At 39.0% G+C, this 21,336-nt stretch overlaps 1 pseudogene; it reads left to right on the forward strand.

Annotated features, from left to right (window-relative positions):
• Positions 1 to 1,099: 1,099 nt before the first annotated feature.
• On the forward strand, positions 1,100 to 20,610 carry LOC113693415 (uncharacterized; annotated as a pseudogene).
• The last annotated feature ends 726 nt before the right edge of the window (positions 20,611 to 21,336 follow it).

Raw genomic sequence — 21,336 nt, forward strand, 5'->3', positions numbered from 1 at the left:
AACCAAATAGAACATAAGGATTAATATTTTTAAATTTGCTTTCTTAACTTAAAAGATGAAATATATTAATGTTAATGATATATTTAGCTTTAAATCTTAGTTCATTACTCTTTAATATTGATTTATGATTTTAGAATACTTGTATGTTTTTACTTAAGATTACAAATTTTCCAGTTCAATGAATTATACGAACTACTCAATTGCTTCATGTAATTTTTTTGATTTGCATAATTATCTTTTAGATCACAAAAATTAATTTTAACATATTTATGATGTCATGACCCTTGACCACCATTTTTCGGTTCGACCAATTTGGTCTCGGTTTCAAAACCTCAGATGATGCAATGTCCCCCTATCTCCAGCTCCTCTGATAACTCGCCATTTCCTTCAAGAAGAAAAAGAACGACAAAATAGGGATACTATCAAGGCGCAATTTTTCTTCGAAATACCACTGTGAGCTGCTTCCCATGCTATCAATTGTCAATTTCGTTCAAATCATGTATAGTTTATGTACAAGATTGAATTTTTTTGCTAGGTATTGTTGAATGGTCTTGTTATAATTTCTGGGTATTTCAATATTTCATCTGTAACTTTGTGACTATTTGCTCCATTTATGTGGAAAAGGCTGTGAATATGGTTGAAATAGAAAGTTTGGGCCCTGCTTTAGCTCAGGTTGAGCAGAAAAATTGTTGTTTTTGCCCATGCACATCAAGATTTTAATAAAATGTCCACATGAGAACTCAAAAAGGAAAAAATGCAAAGGAAATAGAGATTTTCATGCTTTTTGTGTGTTACTGTGCGAAATTGTGCTTGTGTGCATCAAGCACAAGGAGGCGGCGTTAGAGAGGAAGCAAAAAGAGAATATTCTCGTGTTAGTGGTTGCAATTTGGGATTTTAATTGATTGTTTCTTGAATACAATGTGCAATTTATTGTCATTGAATAAAGAAGACAACAAAGGTTGTCTATTAGTACATTTTTTCTACACCTGACAATTTTATCTTTAAGCCAAAGTTTCAAAAAGTAACACTAATTTAGCCCTGTCATGCACTTTGCTCAGCTACAAGTGCCTAGGAGGAGGGGGAACAAAAGCAAAGAGTGATGCTTGGGATTTCTTATGGGGAGCTGTTTCTCATAATTGGAGCTACTGCTACTCTAATTGGTACGCTATTGGCTATTCCTCCTTGTATAGATTTTGATCTTTGCATCTTTTTTGATGATTACCTACGTATAAATGCGATGAAACAATGTAGTAAGTTGTATTGTTTGCTATCACGACAAAGTGTGTTGTGTTTTGCGGTTTTTCCATTTTTGCTTGGGTGGCTTCAAGGATGATCCTTTGGAAATGATACTTTCTATCTCTTGCTCTGGCATATGTGCACACGTATTAGTGTCAATGTTAAATTGAGGTTTATGTGTTGATATTCATAGCTGTAGTTCAGGCCCAAAGGATCTGCCAATAATTGCAAGAACCGCGGGGAGGTTGGCTGGAAGGGCAATTGGATATGTCCAAGTGGCCCGTGGCCAATTCGATAGTGTTATGCAGCAATCTAAGGCTCATCGGGTCTCTCTCTCTCTACATGCACATAGATATATGTCTCTAAATGTTTCTGTCTGCCTGTCTGTCTGTATAGAAAGCACATGCATGGCATAGTTAGTGGTTGAGGTTCACTAGCTAGACAATTAAAATGTAAATGGCACTGTCTTTCAATGATTTTTGTAGATGAGCTGTACTAATTTTGTGTTTTGTAGGTGCATAAAGAACTACAAAGACACTATTTCCCAACTTGAAGCTATTCGTCATGAGATTCGAACTATATCTTTTGTGAATCCTGGTCCATTAGCTCGGAGCCTTGTGGACAATGCTGTGAATACATCTCCTACAAGTGGTATAACTTCTTCTTTTAACTCTTGTTCTTGAATAGCCTGAATCTTCCCTTTTCAGGTTTTCACCTTATTGCATGCCCCAACCCACTCTTTTTTTTGTTCTTTGGTTTGACTTAGATGAAACTGGGCTGGGAAAACCAGGTAAAGAGAGCATTTCAGCAATCCCCACTGCTAAGGTTCATCGTGCTACCTAAAATCTATTTCCTGTAACATCATTAATGTTTCTTTAAGCAGCAAATTTTATCGGTAGGGTTAAAACTATGTCTTTCCTAGGATTATGCTTCACGGACCTCTGCCTCATCTAACATGCACTGCCAAGCTATTGCTTATGCAAAGTTGGCTGAATCTAAGTCATTGAACCCTGCTTCTGTGAATAATGAAGTTCTAAATGAGCTAACGGATGAATCTGGTCTTACCATCCTGCCAGTATCTGCTGAAAGTACAGGATTGTTGCCAAATCAAAAAGGTGTGAGCCGTTTTCTTGTTTTGGTTTTTACGAGTTTCTGTCTTTCTTCTTGCTCTCTATTTTCTAAATGTGCTTCTATTTATCATCTAGACTTTTTGGTCTTTCTTTCGCTCTTTGTGTGATTTAGAGGGTAATTTCCAGTACTGACCTATTAGCTGGAATAGCAAGTTAAAGAACTTTGTGTTTGGGGATGCTCTAAAAGGTAACTTAGATTTGTATCTTACCTTATCTGTTGGTGACATTAAAATAAACTTTCATTTCCTTGGTGAAGTTAAGATATGAATAAGTATTACTAGCTTTTATCATGTGTTCGTTGCCTGGATGATCTAGTAGAAGCTGAGGATCCTGGATAGGTATTGCATTCTATGAAATTTGCTTGTTTTCTTTTTAGCATGTCATTTTAGAATATACTGCTTCACTTGATCTTGGAAATCGAGACTCGTGCTGACGAAGATTAGGCAAGGATTCATGAGGTTTGGAGGGAGAAGTGGGCCCACCATAGGTGGACGCAACCGCCCTTGCTAGTTAGTACAAATGGGAGGCAGTTGGCAAGAGGATTTTATCCTTACAAGAAAGTGTTATTTTCTTTATTAAGGATTGGGAGATAAAAGGAATGAAATCAGCTATAATAAACAATAATGGACTCTGTAATGTTGCAGGTGTCGCGCCCCACTTTTTGAATGATGTGTTGTGATGTGTTGTGTGGGTAGTGGTGTGAGATGTGAGTGTGTAGTGTGTGTGTGAACGTGTGCAAAATGAAAAGTAAAAGGCCATGGGACTTAAGAATGCGACGATTTGGCCAAGTGAAGTTCAAAAAGGGTTTTTTTAATGAAAATGGAGTCGCCACTTGGTATCGAGTTAGGGTGTACCAAGTCACCCAAAAATGATTTTTTGTTTTTGACTGAAAAAAGTAAATAAACCCTTTTAGAGAACTTTTGGGTCTACGTAACCAAAAGAGGGATCGGGGGTCACATTTGACGAAGGGGAAGGCAAGGATAAAAATCCAAGGCACCCCTTCGATCTAGCCAAGGCTAGTTGCGTGACTTAAACCAATTTTTCCTAATTTTTCTACCCAAGGTATGTATCGCGTATTGGATATGTCTATATGAATGCAAAAACCTAGACCTAGGGGGACATGGGGGAAATTTCTCTTCAAAGGTTGAGTGATGCCAATCACATTAATTGTGAAGCCCAACAATGATCCTTTTGGAGAGGTCACACCTAAACCTAAATGACGTGAAAAATGAGTAGATGAATGCATGCCATGAAAAATGTGCGTTTGTGTGAAAAAGTAATAAAAACAATAGTGTGAGGGGAAGTGTGCAAAGAAAATGTCCTTGAATGTATAAAATATACTCCAAGTGCTAGTGGGCAAAATGCATGTATGCAATTTAGAGAAAAGTGTGAAAGCGTCGGTGTGCAAATGAAGATGAAAGTACTCGTGTGCGAGTGAGGATAAAAGTGTTCGTGTGCAAGTGAAGATAACAGTGTTCGTGTGCAAGTGAAGATAAAAAAGTGTTCGTGTGCAAATGAGACAAAAGTGAAAGTGTGATGATAGAGTGGATTGAGGATGCATGAGCTTAGGGAATTCATGCATGTTGGGTACGGGGAGACCTAAATCGTGACTCAATTTGCCCTTCTATAGAGAGGATACAAGCGTGCTAAGGCTTTAGAAAAAGCCACACTCGTCTATATCCCATATTTAAGGGGACTCTCCAGGCAAATGAACCCTATAACTAGTATGAGATGCAAAAGTCCTAAAATGAGGGGAAAAGGGGTGCGAGGAGCATGCCAGATGATAAAACTAAGGGAAGATGCATGATATGTAGTGAACAGGCAAATAATGCATTAATGGAAAACAAAGGAAAAATCCTATTGGGTCTAGCGTTGGACTAGCCCTTTCTATGAATTCCTAATGAAATAATGAGCCACAACTAGCATTGGACTAGTGTGGTGACGTACATTCATCCATCACATTCATTCATAGCTATGGAAAGCGATTAGACATGCCAAACACCTATAGACACATAGCACATAACAATTAGCATGCTCGACTAGATGCAAGAGCCTAATAAAGCGAGTAACACTTAACACGTAGGCATGCAACCAAGCTAATGAACCTATTACATTCACTAACTAAAACAAAAGGGGAAGGGGTAAATGGACCAAATTGCTCGCCAAACCCTATCTATTACAAGCCAAGAGGTGTACACATACCCCATAAAAACATAAAGGGGAAGGGGTAAATGGACCAAATTGCTCGCCAAGCCCTATCTATTACAAGCCAAGAGGTGTACACATACCCCATAAAAACATAAAGGGGAAAGGGTAAATGGACCAAATTGCTCGCCAAGCCCTATCTATTACAAGACAAGAGGTGTACACATACCCCATAAAACTTAAATAAAAGTAAAAATGCATGCAAAGAGGTAAGGAAAGCGAAGTAGACAGGCATATTCACATAACACATAGGAGCACGTAGGGTCAAATGAAGTGCAAATGAGGGATAGAGTGTACCTCCCTTGAATTGACGCCCTAATGAGGTGAAGTTACTTATTTTATCCTCCAAAATAAAAGAAATGGTCAAGGTACCAATTTATTTGGGAAAATTAAAGAAAATAGGCAAACACAAGCTCACTTGGTCATAAAGCCCCTAAAATCATGAATTAAGTGCAATTGAAACAAAGCATAGTGATCAATTAAAACAAACAAGCAATGAAATTGTAGAATTAAAATTGCCAAGGACCAATTTGATGAAGTTATTCAATTGATTGGGTCCTAGTAGAACAAGGGGAGACTTGAGGGATCAAAGTGCAATTTTCAGCAATTGTTTCATGCAAAACTCATGCAAGCTACGTAGACAAGAAAACTTATGCAATTTACTTTCTATTCAAACTTCTATCAACCGAGAAAGGAAACTGCTGCACTTCTCATTTCCATTTCCAAGCTTTGATCAAAACATTTCATCTAAGCATAACCATTCCATCATTTGCAAGATTAAGGCAGCTACTCTTATTGCAAGATTAAAACAAGAAGTGAAGCTGGCCATCAAGGGTGAAAAACTAAACAGCAAGACAGCAATAAAAGGAAAACATGTCGCAGGTTTTCTGCAACAGAAAATTCGGCAGCTTGCCAAACTTTCTTCAACCAAGAAGACATCATCTCATGCTCCACTCTTATGCGCAAAAAACATTAACTAAACACACAATGCCGTTGCACATATGAAGTTGGAGCTGACCATCAAGAAAGTAAAAAAACTAAACAGCAAAGAAGAAAGAGTGCAGCAAAGTTTTTCTGCAATTTGTTTCCTAAGCTTTGAAGCCTCGACAACCAAGAATAGATTAGAAAACTTCTTAATCAATCTTCCAAGCTTTGAACTAACTAACAACTGCACAACTACCATAATCCAAGCAAGCAAAATCATACAAGGAAACTATGTTAACTCATAAAGGAGTTCATGCAAGGCAACGAAGAAACATTCTGCAATCAAAGCTTGCTGCAATTTTCCAGGTTTGGTTCATTATCATGGCAGGAAATGCAATTCTCAACAGAAAAAATGTAACTTGCAGCTAACATGTCCAGGATGTGCTTAGCCAAAGATCAAAGACATCATGAACTCCAAACTTAAACCAGCGAAAGACAAAGACCACAGAAATTGACCCATGCCGCTGCAACAAACCAAAGGCTTTTAGCTTGTTGCAGCCAGCTTCATGTAAGTTATGGAAGAAGTAAACTTTCTGCAATCAAATCTGTCCGCAAACTCCAGAATTTTCTGAAGTTTCCAGCTCTCAAACAGGAGGAAAACAGCCGTGAAACATGGATTCAAATGGAAATGCAAAACATGGATTCAGCCACTATTTTCTTTTCATAATCTAACAATGGAATTCAAGACATATGCAGCCCACAAAACTCAAGAAAACAGCCATCTTTTCGAAACAAAAGCCATGAACATACGTCCTACCCTCCAACCCAGCCATAAATTATGCATCTCCCATAATTTTTCAACCCAGATTGCGCATAAAGACCACCAAGAGAAACAGCTATGGACATTAACAAAACAAGCATAGCTAACGCAAACCCCTTTTTCTTCAAACTCAAACCAGATTCATAGATAGAACTTGTATGGAGGACACAATCAAGTGTAAAGACCAAGACTTTCAGCATTCAAACATGATTCAGCAACTTATAAACCAGTCCAAAGTAAAAAATGTTACCTTTAATCCTTGACCGAAGCTTGATGTATTCCAAAAGATGAAATCTTTGTCTCTCTGGCTCTCTTGCAGCTGCACCTCCTGATTCTTTTCCTTTGCTACAACGAACCAGAAACCTTTTCTTCCTTCCTTGCTATTCAGATTCTCCCTGGAGCCCTCAGCCGTTAGCTCTCTCTTGTTTCAGATTCCCTTCTCCTTTGTTCAGCTTTTTCTCTCTTCCTTCACTTTTGTTTCCGCCGTTACCCTCCAAAACCTCCCTGTTTTCTATCTCTCAAAAAATGGTTCCCTTCTGTCTCTCGTTTTCCTTTCCGTTCACTCAATAAGTCTCCCGTAGCTTTTGCTTCTCTACAGCCGGACCCCTAATCTCTCTTTTGCTCTCCCTGTTTCGTTTTTGCCTTCCCCTCCAACCTCTCCTATCTTCCGCTGTCTTTTTTTCTATTTTCTTTCCCCCGTTGGTTCCCCCTTTGCGGCTGTCTTGCGGCTTTCCTTTTATATCTAGGAACCACAACCCTAAACCTTCAGCCAGCTCTTCTATATTTACAACCCAAGGGGCTGCCCGAAGTCCTCCCTTGCAAGCTGCAAAAACGCAGCTTACAAGTCGCGTTTCTCTTCTTTTTTTTTTTCTTTTTTTTTTTTTAACTTTCAACTTAATAAATACAGAAATGATAAAATATAAATAATAATAATAATAATAACAAATTGCCAAAAACCAAGTAATAATAATAATAATAATGAAAATAATTTAAAAACTAAACAACTAAAAACAACAAAAATGGCCATTTTTCCATCTTTTTTGTTTCATTTTTCATATTTTTCATTTTTTCTTTCAAGAAAGCATTGAATTTAAATTACAAACGACTAAATCATATTTTTTTTGAATGCTTTTCTTTTCTCTTTTTTTTTCTTTTTCAACAAATTCTATGATAAAACTTAAAAATAAAAATAAAACTGGAAACTAAAAACTAAAAATGAACACGACAAATAAAAAACTAAAAATGAAATTACACCAAAAATTTGGTGTCTACAGTTTGCCCCTCTTTGTCTGAGTTTTGGAAAAACTTGAGACAAAGAAGTAGACACCAAATACTCACCTGTGTTATTTGGCGGCGAACACGTCTCGAACAATGGACGCTTTAGAAATGGGGGCTGACCCCTACACGAAATTTAAAACGGGACTGACCCGAACGAAATTTAAAGACGGGACTGGCCCAAACAGGAACTTAAAACGGGACTGACCCGAACAGAAAAATTAAAATTGGGACCGACTAGAGAAGGAAATTCAAATCATGGGACTGGCCCGAACAAGCTTTAATCACGGGACTGACCCGAATAAGCTTTGAATCGCGGGACTGAGCCGAACAGGCTTTGAATTGTGGGACTGACCCGCATAAGCTTTGAATCGTGGGACTGACCCGAAAATGCTTTTGATCGTGGGACTGACCCGAAAAAGATTTTAATCGCGGGACTGACCCGAACAGGCTTTGAATTGTGGGACTGACCCGCATAAGCTTTGATCATGGGACTGACCCGAAAATGCTTTTGATCGTGGGACTGACCCGAATAACCTTTTGATCATGGGACTGACCCGAAAATGCTTTTGATCGTGGGACTGACCCGAATATCCTTTTGATCATGGGACTGACCCGAAAATGCTTTTGATCGTGGGACTGACCCGAATAACCTTTTGATCATGGGACTGACCCGAAAATGCTTTTGATCATGGGACTGACCCGAAAATGCTCTTGATCGTGGGACTGACCCGAATAAGCTTTTGATCATGGGACTGACCCGAAAATGCTTTTGATCGTGGGACTGACCCGAAAAAGATTTTAATCGCGGGACTGACCCGAACAAGCTTTGAATCGCGGGACTGACCCGAACAAGCTTTGAATCGCGGGACTGACCCGAATAAGTTTTGATCATGGGACTGACCCGAAAATGGTTTTGATCGTGGGACTGACCCGAATAACCTTTTGATCATGGGACTGACCCGAAAATGCTTTTGATCGTGGGACTGACCCGAATAAGCTTTTGATCGTGGGACTGACCCGAATAAACTTTTGATCGTGGGACTGACCCGAATGTGCTTTTGATCATGGGACTGACCCGAAAATGATTTTAATCGCGGGACTGACCCGAACAGGCTTTGAATTGCGGGACTGACCCGCGGCTAGTGGCGATGCAAAATGAAATGCGCACTAGTGGGACTGACTTACAACTAGTGGCAGAGTAAAATAAAAAATGCCTTGACAATCGGTCAGTGGGATTAAACCCGAGCCTGCCGTGATAAAATTTGTGTTGATTTTTGATTGATGATTTTTCTTTTTGCTTTTCTTTTTGACTTTTGAAAATCTTTCCAAAAAATTAATTTGCCCCAGTATGATGAATTTTTGCAATGTGAGTCCAGAGTTGATTCTGTATCGCTATGCTGTTGCATTTTTGATGAAATTTGCTTGCGACATTTTCATTCTGCCTTTGTTCACCGGAGGACTCTTTCTGGCACCGATTCCAGTGCGAGGTGTGATTACTTTCATCTGTGCATGCAGTTTTTCTGCAAAAGAGAAAAGAAAACAAAGAAATTGCCACCATCATTTGATCCGTTTTCCTTTGAGAATCGTGTAAACATGAGTCTTTCGATGCCTTTATCAACTTTTGTTGTGGCAGCCGATTGGGTTGGATTTTTCACCCTAAGGCTTTTCCGATTTACAAACTGATCAGGTATGTGCTTTGCCATATTGTGAAGTCTGCATAACTGACTTTGTTGAACCTTAACCCTTTTCAGGAGATGACTGAACCCAAGTATGCTTCAAATAAACCACGGGGATTGTTATTCACCAAAATTCAAAGATAAAGAATGAAGTATGCAAGAAAATTCACATGTCATACAAGAATGCACACATAACCATTTTGTGCTTAAATTCTACAAAAATACCATGAATGCAAGAAATTTGGTAAAAATGAATTTCCTAAGCATGGATTTGCCAAAGAATGTTTTACAAAATGACACAGCTTTGGCCCAAGGATGCGTATTCGAATCTCTGAATATCCTTGTTCTGGAATTCAATATTGGCAGGGGTATGACAAAAATGAGGAGAAATCCAAATGGATCAAACCACCAGTTGTTCCTCCTTGTGCTTGCTCATTGCGGAAATCTTACCTTGGCGCCCTTTCGGGTTTTCACCAAGGTTGCCCCCACTCCTTTTCTTTTGTTTTGTTTTTGTTTTTGTTTTTCTCTTTTCCTTTTCTTTTTCTCCTTTTCTTTTGAGGTGCCCTTTCGGGTTTTTACCTAAGGAAGCAATGGAAGAGCTCAACCTTAATCGCCTCAGGAGTATGAGTTAAAGATTTCTGACATCAGTAAAATGCACTTCCCCTTGTAAGATTAGGCGAAGGCATTATGGACATCACTTGTCAGTTGATTAGCAAACTTTCCAATAGAAATACAGTAAGTGACGAAAGCCAGGACTTTGGGCTTTTGTAATGGGGTCAGGTGGGGTATTTCAAGAAAAGTTGAGGCTTGAAAGCAAATTTGATGAGAGGTGTGAAATAACCTGAGATTGCATCATTTTGAGATCATCTCCAAATTTTGAACAAAACTGAGGAGAATTTGCCCCAGTTTGATTGAATTCTTCTCTTTGTGCTTTTCATTGCATTTTTCACTATTGCATTTTCCTTCAAAAACTAAATTTGCCCCAGTGTGGGGTTCTTTCTTTTCCTCTTTTCCTTTCATCTCTCTTTCAAAAATAAATTTGCCCCAGTGTGGGGTTTTTCTTTTCTTTCTGATCATCATCTTTTTTTTTTTTTTTTAAAAACATGAATTTGCCCCAGTGTGGGGTTTGCAATCCTCAGGGGCTGCCAAACGAAAAAAAAAATTATTGTTCTGATAGCTCAAAAGGGATGATTAGGGATGAAATGTTTTGATTGGAAAAGAAGATGGCCTGACTTTTGTTTCGCCCCTTGCATGATTTCCAAAAGAAATTTGCATAATCAGAAATAAAACTTCTTACACATGTCTGAGTTGATAGGTTGAGAGATTGTTTGTCCGTCCATCTCTTCAAGGATAAGTGCTCCACTCGGTAGCACCTTTTTGAATGACAAATGGCCTTACCAGTTTAGGCCAAATTCGTCTTTGATTTCATCTTGCATTGGCAAATCTTGCTTTAACTCTTTGTCCTTCTTCTCTAAAGGACCGGTGGCGGACCTTTTGGTTATGAACACAGGCCATACGACATTCAACTGCCTTTCATCCATCAAAATCAATCGTCGGTGACGCTGCTTTAACCAATCAGCTTAGAACTTGGCAGAGGAGGGATTTCTTGATGAAAGGCTTTCTTAACGAAAGGATTTCCAATGAAGAGCTTTCTTAATGAAGGGATTTTTCAGTGAAGGATTTTTAATGAAGGGATTTTTCAATGAAGGATTTTCTTAATGAAGGGACTTTTGGATGAATGGTATTATCAGAATCCAGAACAGTGATATTCAAAGGGTCAAATAATTTTCATCTTTGGCCATTTAAAAGAATTAAAATTCAGGACAATAATCAAATAAACAAATTGTGCATTTAATTGGAAAAACTAATCCAAGCGGAAACAAGACAAAAATTTAATTGCGAAAGATGTTCTCATGAAGCTATTTACATATGCAAGAAATGGGTTTTGTGAACTTTAGTAAATAACAACCCCTAGATTTATCGAAATTCCCTTCAAGAGGGAAGATACTCGGCCATCCAAATTGTGCAAAGCTCCTTCAGGATTTTCAAATTTCGTCGTTGGAGGTGGATGCCTCGAAGGTGTCCTGGTGTTCAGGAAAAGGATTTGTACTTATGATCGGCCCTTGTTCACCTCTTTTCCTTAGCACTATTTCTCCTGCCTCGATCATGTCTTGGACTTTGTGCTTAAGTGCCCTGCAATCGGCGGTTGAGTGGCCAGGTACTCCCGAATGATAGGCACAAATAGCATGTGGATTGTACCCAACAGGCATGCCATGAAGGTAAGTTGGAGGGGGAATCACGCCTATTTTGCTGGCAACCTTCAATTGCTCATACAATTGGTCCAAAGGCCTGCCTAGGTTGGTGAAGGTTCGGGTACGGCTTTGATTGTAGGTTTCAGTGGGTCGGGGATAGTTGTAGATGGGTCTATTTGGTGGGGGAAATCTTTGGTGGTAAGGAGGCCGAGGACGAGCCTGTTGAAAGCTTGGTTGAGATATTTGGAAAGGGGTTGTAGGCGGGTTGGCATAATTTGAGCGAGGTCGAGGATGAGTGATATTGGTGTGGTAAACAGGATGAGGATTTGAGTAGTAGGGGTAAGGGTTTGAGTTGGTAGGGTATTGTCGAGGTCTGGGTCTTGGGACAGGGTTTGGATTCCAGGTGAAGGCAGTTTCCCCCTCCTTCTTTTTAAATTGCGGGCTCTTCTCACTAGTCCCCTGTCCTTGCAAAGCATCCAACTGGGATTTGAGGGCAGAGACATTAACAATCTTCCCAGCTTTCACGAAGTCATCGTACTCCTCAAGTTTATTGACAATGGCGGCGAACGAGCATCCAGTCATGCGGAAAATTTCTTCAAAATACGGGGGATCATGTGCTTTAATGAAAGTGCGTATGATTTCGTCCTCAGTCATCGGTGGCTCGACTTTGGCAGCTATCTTCCTCCACCTCTTGGCATAAGTCTTGTGATCCTCGGAGGGTTTTCTTTTTGTTCCTTACAACGTGGTCCGTGTCGGAGCCAGCTCGCAGTTATACTCATATTGCCTTACAAAAGCATTGGACAAGTCAATCCAGGTTTTTATTTCTTCGGACTTCAAATTTGAGTACCAGTCGAGGGCATCCCCCTCCAGACTTTCCGGGAACAACCTTAGAGGCAGGTTCTCGTCGTCTACAGGCTTTCCCAACTTGTTAGCAAATAGTCGGAGGTGTGTCTTGGGATTACCCGTCCCATCGTATTTGTTGAACTTCGGAGTTTTGAATCCCTCAGGCAATTGTACATTGGGAAAGAGACAAAGCTCATCGTAGTCCAGGACTCCTTGTTTGTTCAACCCCTGACTCTTCCTCATAAACTCATCGAAACGATCAAGGCGTTTGAGCAGCTTTATATCAACGGGAGCAGAAGATTCCCCCATTTCTGCCTTGGTTTGAACAATATGGTCTAGTAGGAATGGCTCAGCAACAGGGTAATAAAAGGTATGTGGCTCAGGTGGTATATTTGAAGTGATTTGGGGTGGTGGACCTCGCGTGTGAGTAAGAAAAAATGAAGGATGAGGAGGGTAAGTGTATGGCAAATTTGTGGTGGGATAGGTGAAAGTTTCTTCGGGTGCAATAGGAAATGATGGAGTAACAGTGGCATGGGCCGAAGGCAGGTCAAATGGCTCTTGCTCAGGCTGTCTGGCGGGTACAGGTTCGGGTTGAACTCCGCTGCTAATTAGCTCATCATTCAACTTCCTTTGAGCGGCCATCTCATACGCCATCTCTCCAAACTTGGTAAGCATCTCAGTCAACTGAATCCCTGAACTTGCAGTCTCGGGTTGAGCGGTAGTAGCAGACCTATCTGACTGTTCCGGTTGTGAACTCATGTTTACACGACTCCTCTGAACTCTACTGCGGGATCGCGTTATGATGGGGCTTCGACGAGAAGCTATGTTGAAATATCACCTGAGAATTTTTGACAGATTGCCTTTAGGTTCAACCCTCGCTTAATTATTCCAAAGAAAATAAAGAAAAGGAAAAGAAAAAGGCAAGAGTTAGTAGATATCCAGAAAATTCGGATGCATGTCCTATGGGGGAGCCCTTTTTATGCCAAGGGTAGGCCTAGCATGAAAACGCGATCCTCTAGGGTAAGCACTATACCATACCTGACGGATCTGATCAACTCATTGAGTGAAAAATAATTTGAAAAAATTTGGCCATTGGAGTGACGAGAGATTTGTCAAAATGAGGACAACGTCTGAATAGATTGATCACCTTTGATTTGCAAAACGCATGGGTTTGACCTTGACGAACTCCTATCGAAGAGATCGGAATTTGTTGATAAAATTTCTTAGTGAATTACGGGTCAAAACCCTAATTGATCAAGTGATTGGATGCAATGGACGGTTTTTCTCGAAATCGACTAGATTTCCCAATTTGGAATTTGACAATGAAACCCTAATAGGGCAAATGGGTTGAATGAAATTGACAATTTATTTAAAATCGACCGAATTACCCTAAAAAGGGAAACAGGTCAAATGAATTGGATGAAATTTATCCAAAATTAATCAGATCACCCTAAAAAGGGTAAATTGATCAAATAGATTGAACGAAACTTGATTTATTCAAAATCGGCTCGGTTGCCCTAAAAATGGGTAAATTGGTCAAATGAATGAAATTGAATTAGGGATTTATTCAAAAATCGTCCGAATGACCCTAAAAAGGGTAAATTGGTCAAATTGAATTGAATGATTTATTCAAAAATCGACCGAAGTGACCCTAAAAAGGGTAAGTTGGTCAAAATGAACCCTAAAAAGGGTAAATTGGTCAAATGAATTGATTTTATTCAAAAATCGACCAGGTGACCCTAAAAAGGGTAAATTGGTCAAATGAATTGAAATGATTTATTCAAAAATCGACCAGGTGACCCTAAAAAGGGTAAGTTGGTCAAATGAACTGATGATTTATTGAATGAATTGGCAAAATGATTTGGTTGAATTGTCCGGCCATTGGTGATTTCAAAATTATTGAGATGCATTAGTCTATGAGCTTCTAAAATCAAATTTTGGCCTCAATTTATTTATCATCTCAATAGGAGGAATCATTTGTGAATTTTCTTCAAATTAATGTCCTTTTACGCAAGGAAATTTTACCAATTTTGATAAAATGGCCAAAAAGTGATTATTAGATGCTCATATTCCAAAAATCGCTCTTATGAAGATGATCGGATCCTACCTTACCTTGTGCACTACCCTTTTGGATGGTACAAAATGTAAACGTGCAAGTCTCACTGGATTAAGTATCCGAGACACAAGGTGGCTTATTCCTAAACACGGGATTCCCTATGTGGCATTCCCTTTCTATGGTTTATGCATGATGCCATTTATTAAAGCAGTAAAACATGCAATTTGAAATGAAATCATGACCTAAAAGGACCTTTTATACGCCAAGGTAGGCTTAAAAATGCATTATTAATCTATGAATGCAATATACCAAAATCTTTAAACGTGCAATAACCTATTTACGAGGGTAGGTTCTAAAAGAAGGTCATGCCAGACCTCTTATTTGCTAGGGTTTGTGAATGCAATGGGGACACAAAATCAAGAAAAGTTAGTTCAGCCAAGACAAATACACATAACACATTGTAGCAACGAAATCAACACAAAGAAATAAAGCAATAAAAGGGAGAAAGGGGTTGGATCCCTCCCCTCGTGAATAGTGTCCCTAGCTCAGGATAAGGCCGACTCTACCCTAGGCAAGCTATCATGGATGCATGAGGTATTGGCTCACTAATGCATCTAGACTCGATAGGTTTTAGGTCCCCGAGCCTTCAGACTTGGAAACCAAGGGTCATCAATCCCAAGGTTCTTTGTCGGTGGCTCGAGCGATTCCCCAGACATTGCTACGCACACGTCGTGTCACGGCCACATGTCTGAGTGAATCTATCAAAAATCCTCAATCTTCGACTAAAAGCTAAAGGCTATCAACCCAAAGCTTAAAGCGGAAGATTGAGTGACCCCTCGGATCGTGCTACGCACACGTCGTGTCGCGGTCACACGTCCAAGTGAGTCGCCTAAAATCCTAATAGGGTGGAGTGGCGTGACAAGCCACTAAAAGAAAAATAAAGGAGGGTGAAAAATTAAAGCGTATGCACGTATGCTAGTGCTCGTTTGGAGGGGAGGGATCAAGAACCAACGCGAGGCTCTAGGATATGTCCCCCCACCCAAATGCAATGCAAACGCGAGACAACAAGTAAACATTCATTCAAACATACATTCGTGAGTCGAGGGATTGGTTTGATTACGTACATAAGACAAAAGGTCCTAAAAATGAAAAATGCAATCCTAATATCCAAATGCTATGCATAAAAAGGGTAGAAAAAGGAAACAAATGGTTAAGTCAAAGTGCTTGGACCCACTTAGGAACTCCCCAGTGGAGTCGCCAACTGTCGCGCCCCACTTTTTGATGGTGTGTTTGGTGATGTGTTGTGTGGGTAGTGGTGTGAGATGTGAGTGTGTAGTGTGTGTGTGAACGTGTGCAAAATGAAAAGTAAAAGGCCATGGGACTTAAGAATGCGACGATTTGGCCAAGTGAAGTTCAAAAAGGGTTTTTTTAATGAAAATGGAGTCGCCACTTGGTATCGAGTTAGGGTGTACCAAGTCACCCAAAAATGATTTTTTGTTTTTGACTGAAAAAGTAAATAAACCCTTTTAGAGAACTTTTGGGTCTACGTAACCAAAAGAGGGATCGGGGGTCACATTTGACGAAGGGGAAGGCAAGGATAAAAATCCAAGGCACCCCTTCGACCTAGCCAAGGCTAGTTGCGTGACTTAAACCAATTTTTCCTAATTTTTCTACCCAAGGTATGTATCGCGTATTGGATATGTCTATATGAATGCAAAAACCTAGACCTAGGGGGACATGGGGGAAATTTCTCTTCAAAGGTTGAGTGATGCCAATCACATTAATTGTGAAGCCCAACAATGATCCTTTTGGAGAGGTCACACCTAAACCTAAATGACGTGAAAAATGAGTAGATGAATGCATGCCATGAAAAATGTGCGTTTGTGTGAAAAAGTAATAAAAACAATAGTGTGAGGGGAAGTGTGCAAAGAAAATGTCCTTGAATGTATAAAATATACTCCAAGTGCTAGTGGGCAAAATGCATGTATGCAATTTAGAGAAAAGTGTGAAAGTGTCGGTGTGCAAATGAAGATGAAAGTACTCGTGTGCGAGTGAGGATAAAAGTGTTCGTGTGCAAGTGAAGATAACAGTGTTCGTGTGCAAGTGAAGATAAAAAAGTGTTCGTGTGCAAATGAGACAAAAGTGAAAGTGTGATGATAGAGTGGATTGAGGATGCATGAGCTTAGGGAATTCATGCATGTTGGGTACGGGGAGACCTAAATCGTGACTCAATTTGCCCTTCTATAGAGAGGATACAAGCGTGCTAAGGCTTTAGAAAAAGCCACACTCGTCTATATCCCATATTTAAGGGGACTCTCCAGGCAAATGAACCCTATAACTAGTATGAGATGCAAAAGTCCTAAAATGAGGGGAAAAGGGGTGCGAGGAGCATGCCAGATGATAAAACTAAGGGAAGATGCATGATATGTAGTGAACAGGCAAATAATGCATTAATGGAAAACAAAGGAAAAATCCTATTGGGTCTAGCGTTGGACTAGCCCTTTCTATGAATTCCTAATGAAATAATGAGCCACAACTAGCATTGGACTAGTGTGGTGACGTACATTCATCCATCACATTCATTCATAGCTATGGAAAGCGATTAGACATGCCAAACACCTATAGACACATAGCACATAACAATTAGCATGCTCGACTAGATGCAAGAGCCTAATAAAGCGAGTAACACTTAACACGTAGGCATGCAACCAAGCTAATGAACCTATTACATTCACTAACTAAAACAAAAGGGGAAGGGGTAAATGGACCAAATTGCTCGCCAAACCCTATCTATTACAAGCCAAGAGGTGTACACATACCCCATAAAAACATAAAGGGGAAGGGGTAAATGGACCAAATTGCTCGCCAAGCCCTATCTATTACAAGCCAAGAGGTGTACACATACCCCATAAAAACATAAAGGGGAAAGGGTAAATGGACCAAATTGCTCGCCAAGCCCTATCTATTACAAGACAAGAGGTGTACACATACCCCATAAAACTTAAATAAAAGTAAAAATGCATGCAAAGAGGTAAGGAAAGCGAAGTAGACAGGCATATTCACATAACACATAGGAGCACGTAGGGTCAAATGAAGTGCAAATGAGGGATAGAGTGTACCTCCCTTGAATTGACGCCCTAATGAGGTGAAGTTACTTATTTTATCCTCCAAAATAAAAGAAATGGTCAAGGTACCAATTTATTTGGGAAAATTAAAGAAAATAGGCAAACACAAGCTCACTTGGTCATAAAGCCCCTAAAATCATGAATTAAGTGCAATTGAAACAAAGCATAGTGATCAATTAAAACAAACAAGCAATGAAATTGTAGAATTAAAATTGCCAAGGACCAATTTGATGAAGTTATTCAATTGATTGGGTCCTAGTAGAACAAGGGGAGACTTGAGGGATCAAAGTGCAATTTTCAGCAATTGTTTCATGCAAAACTCATGCAAGCTACGTAGACAAGAAAACTTATGCAATTTACTTTCTATTCAAACTTCTATCAACCGAGAAAGGAAACTGCTGCACTTCTCATTTCCATTTCCAAGCTTTGATCAAAACATTTCATCTAAGCATAACCATTCCATCATTTGCAAGATTAAGGCAGCTACTCTTATTGCAAGATTAAAACAAGAAGTGAAGCTGGCCATCAAGGGTGAAAAACTAAACAGCAAGACAGCAATAAAAGGAAAACATGTCGCAGGTTTTCTGCAACAGAAAATTCGGCAGCTTGCCAAACTTTCTTCAACCAAGAAGACATCATCTCATGCTCCACTCTTATGCGCAAAAAACATTAACTAAACACACAATGCCGTTGCACATATGAAGTTGGAGCTGACCATCAAGAAAGTAAAAAAACTAAACAGCAAAGAAGAAAGAGTGCAGCAAAGTTTTTCTGCAATTTGTTTCCTAAGCTTTGAAGCCTCGACAACCAAGAATAGATTAGAAAACTTCTTAATCAATCTTCCAAGCTTTGAACTAACTAACAACTGCACAACTACCATAATCCAAGCAAGCAAAATCATACAAGGAAACTATGTTAACTCATAAAGGAGTTCATGCAAGGCAACGAAGAAACATTCTGCAATCAAAGCTTGCTGCAATTTTCCAGGTTTGGTTCATTATCATGGCAGGAAATGCAATTCTCAACAGAAAAAATGTAACTTGCAGCTAACATGTCCAGGATGTGCTTAGCCAAAGATCAAAGACATCATGAACTCCAAACTTAAACCAGCGAAAGACAAAGACCACAGAAATTGACCCATGCCGCTGCAACAAACCAAAGGCTTTTAGCTTGTTGCAGCCAGCTTCATGTAAGTTATGGAAGAAGTAAACTTTCTGCAATCAAATCTGTCCGCAAACTCCAGAATTTTCTGAAGTTTCCAGCTCTCAAACAGGAGGAAAACAGCCGTGAAACATGGATTCAAATGGAAATGCAAAACATGGATTCAGCCACTATTTTCTTTTCATAATCTAACAATGGAATTCAAGACATATGCAGCCCACAAAACTCAAGAAAACAGCCATCTTTTCGAAACAAAAGCCATGAACATACGTCCTACCCTCCAACCCAGCCATAAATTATGCATCTCCCATAATTTTTCAACCCAGATTGCGCATAAAGACCACCAAGAGAAACAGCTATGGACATTAACAAAACAAGCATAGCTAACGCAAACCCCTTTTTCTTCAAACTCAAACCAGATTCATAGATAGAACTTGTATGGAGGACACAATCAAGTGTAAAGACCAAGACTTTCAGCATTCAAACATGATTCAGCAACTTATAAACCAGTCCAAAGTAAAAAATGTTACCTTTAATCCTTGACCGAAGCTTGATGTATTCCAAAAGATGAAATCTTTGTCTCTCTGGCTCTCTTGCAGCTGCACCTCCTGATTCTTTTCCTTTGCTACAACGAACCAGAAACCTTTTCTTCCTTCCTTGCTATTCAGATTCTCCCTGGAGCCCTCAGCCGTCAGCTCTCTCTTGTTTCAGATTCCCTTCTCCTTTGTTCAGCTTTTTCTCTCTTCCTTCACTTTTGTTTCCGCCGTTACCCTCCAAAACCTCCCTGTTTTCTATCTCTCAAAAAATGGTTCCCTTCTGTCTCTCGTTTTCCTTTCCGTTCACTCAATAAGTCTCCCGTAGCTTTTGCTTCTCTACAGCCGGACCCCTAATCTCTCTTTTGCTCTCCCTGTTTCGTTTTTGCCTTCCCCTCCAACCTCTCCTATCTTCCGCTGTCTTTTTTTCTATTTTCTTTCCCCCGTTGGTTCCCCCTTTGCGGCTGTCTTGCGGCTTTCCTTTTATATCTAGGAACCACAACCCTAAACCTTCAGCCAGCTCTTCTATATTTACAACCCAAGGGGCTGCCCGAAGTCCTCCCTTGCAAGCTGCAAAAACGCAGCTTACAAGTCGCGTTTCTCTTCTTTTTTTTTTTTTTTTTTTTTTAACTTTCAACTTAATAAATACAGAAATGATAAAATATAAATAATAATAATAATAACAAATTGCCAAAAACCAGGTAATAATAATAATAATAATGAAAATAATTTAAAAACTAAACAACTAAAAACAACAAAAATGGCCATTTTTCCATCTTTTTTGTTTCATTTTTCATATTTTTCATTTTTTCTTTCAAGAAAGCATTGAATTTAAATTACAAACGACTAAATCATATTTTTTTTGAATGCTTTTCTTTTCTCTTTTTTTTTCTTTTTCAACAAATTCTATGATAAAACTTAAAAATAAAAATAAAACTGGAAACTAAAAACTAAAAATGAACACGACAAATAAAAAACTAAAAATGAAATTACACCAAAAATTTGGTGTCTACAGCAGGCTGTCGGATATGCATCATTGGTCTCTTTTAGTTTCTTCCACAACGTTAGGCCACAATCTACTGCATCCATTGATTACTAAAGCTTGGAATATTATATTTTGTTTCTTGTTGAGTAAATGTTGGGCCATTGAAAGTGCTCGTGATTTAGCCTTGTGGTGTATGAACTTGATAGTTTTAGATTATTGATAAAGCTGCTATGACCAATTATGCTACAAAGCACTTAATGCTGATAGTGATATCAGATACGGTGATGGGATCTGACATAGTTTTGGAAGCAGTCTTGGAGGCAAAGGTGGCTCGCAATGCAAAAGACTTCTTTTCACAACCTCAAAATCTAGAAAAACTTGAATGAAAAGGTATTATTCTCTTATCCTGATAAATAGTTTGCAAGTTTCGATTTTTGGTATTTATGGATCCCTAAGAGTGATTTTTATATTTTACAAACTATAGGATGTGCCATTGGAGTGTTATCAGTTTAAAGAAGAATTACAAATGTTCTGACAAATAGAGAGAATAAACAATTATTATTAAGATCATTGTTTTTATTACTATTGTTTTTGGTAGTCATTAATAGAAGGCTCTGACCTGTTGTTTCTTTTTAGTTGCCCTTAAATAATCATCGTATAAAGTTGTGAATTTGGAACGGGACAATTAATACCATGAATAAGTTGTAGTATTTATCTATTTTTTTTCCTCCTTGTATACTTCTATAGTAATTATTCCAAATATTCAAATAATACTCTATCCAGACACATGAACTGATGGATTACCTGGACTTCTATTTTCTCACTTTCAGTACAATTTTTCACCCTTTTTTGGTGTTCTATGGCAAAAGACGAGTGATAATATGTCACACAAGTCATACATATTGACCGAGTGGTGAAATGTACATAAAAACAAAATACTACTCCAATCCCACAACCCCAGGGAAGAAAAAAAAAAGGTTGGAAACTGTTGTTAAGTGAACTATTAAAGATGCTAAGAAGATAAGTTTGAATAAATGAATTAGGGATATGACATTATTTTCCATATTGGCAATTACAAGGGGAAAATGCAATTCTGGGGGCTCTAATGTTCT

The sequence above is a fragment of the Coffea arabica genome, chromosome 1e (assembly GCF_036785885.1).
Source record: "Coffea arabica cultivar ET-39 chromosome 1e, Coffea Arabica ET-39 HiFi, whole genome shotgun sequence".
Taxonomy (NCBI): domain Eukaryota; kingdom Viridiplantae; phylum Streptophyta; class Magnoliopsida; order Gentianales; family Rubiaceae; genus Coffea; species Coffea arabica.